This window comes from Morone saxatilis, unplaced genomic scaffold (genome assembly GCF_004916995.1).
Source record: "Morone saxatilis isolate NCDOM2014 unplaced genomic scaffold, NCSU_SB_2.0 Contig14, whole genome shotgun sequence".
Classification (NCBI taxonomy): Eukaryota; Metazoa; Chordata; class Actinopteri; family Moronidae; genus Morone; species Morone saxatilis.
In genome coordinates, this window is record NW_023339696.1 from 8,359,460 (window position 1) to 8,359,763 (window position 304).

A 304-nucleotide genomic window follows, 5' to 3' on the forward strand; every position below is an offset into this window, starting at 1 on the left:
TATCTTAGCTTGGCATAAAGACTGCAGATAAGGGGAACCAGCACCTGTAAAGCTAACTAACTAATACATTATATTGTTTTTATTTGTTTAGTTTATCCTTACAAAAACCAAATTGTTCCAGAAAATGTGAGCTACGCTAAGCTAAGCTAACCTAACCATTTAGACATGTAGATACAAGAGCGGTATCAATCTCTTATCTACATATACAGGCATGTTCACTGTTGCAGTCAAGTTAAAAGTGACACAGGGTTGGAGGGTTTAAACATACTTACCTGTCAGCAACCTAATCCAAATATCACAATAT